The following is a 948-nucleotide window of genomic DNA, read 5'->3' as shown; positions in this document are numbered from 1 at the left end:
TGTGATGCGCGGTGGTCTTTGGTGCTGGTCAGGAGGCCCAGGCCCCACCCGGCCGGCGGCAGGCCCCGCAGCTGCCCTGGTGGCCACATGGCGGCCGAAATATTATTCTTGTTAGAGTGCGCCCAGGCCAGGACCCAGGCCAGGGTGGTGTCGGCGGCAGCAGCTTCCTCTCAGCTGAACCGTGGACGCCCTATCGCAGCTCACGTGTGGCCGGGTGGCGTGTAAAACCCGCCGTCGGTTCTTGGCACTTCCGAGTCTTTATTGTTTTTGCTCCTGGGTGGGGACGAGCAGCGGATAGGGCCGTCCTCCTAAATCTGTCATTTAAAACGGCGGTGAAAGTTCCCGCTCCGCCCTCGCAACTGCCGCCGCACGATGTATATTTTCCACGAAATGTGTGAGATTTTCCCCCCGTTTCGTTCAAAAACCTCCCAATTTTTTTTTCGAGGCCATAATGTGCCCCGATGGTTTTACGTCCCCCTTTCCTTTTTTCGAGCGATCGGTCGGAGACCTCATCGCTGGCGTGTGGATGTGGGTGGGGCTCTGGGAGCCTCCCTCCAACACACACACAAAAAGTTGAAGCCAAACAAACATTTTGTCCCCCAGGCCTGACTGGCAAACGGGCGGACTGACGACGACAGTCCCAAACCTTCCGGGCGCACGCACACATACACACACTCACACACACACAGATGCACTAGATGAGGGGACGCAAATACAGACATGACGTTTGTCTGGGGTGACAGGTTGACACACCCTGGCCTTTGCAGCAATGATACTCGTCACTCCTTCCCCAGGGATCGGTCGGGCTCCCTATACTGCTCTCTCACCCCTACCTTTCCCTCTCTCTCTCTCCCTCCTGCATCTCGTCAAAGTCGTCCACCTGCTGGCCATAGAGATATGGTGTCGCTTTTCGAGACCAGGAAATTTACATTCGATAGGGTCGCTGGC

The sequence above is a fragment of the Frankliniella occidentalis genome, unplaced genomic scaffold (assembly GCF_000697945.3).
Source record: "Frankliniella occidentalis isolate FOCC.00 unplaced genomic scaffold, Focc_3.1 Scaffold29, whole genome shotgun sequence".
NCBI lineage: Eukaryota > Metazoa > Arthropoda > Insecta > Thysanoptera > Thripidae > Frankliniella > Frankliniella occidentalis.
The sequence above is the reverse complement of the archived record's forward strand: the minus strand, read 5'-3'. Positions refer to the sequence as shown.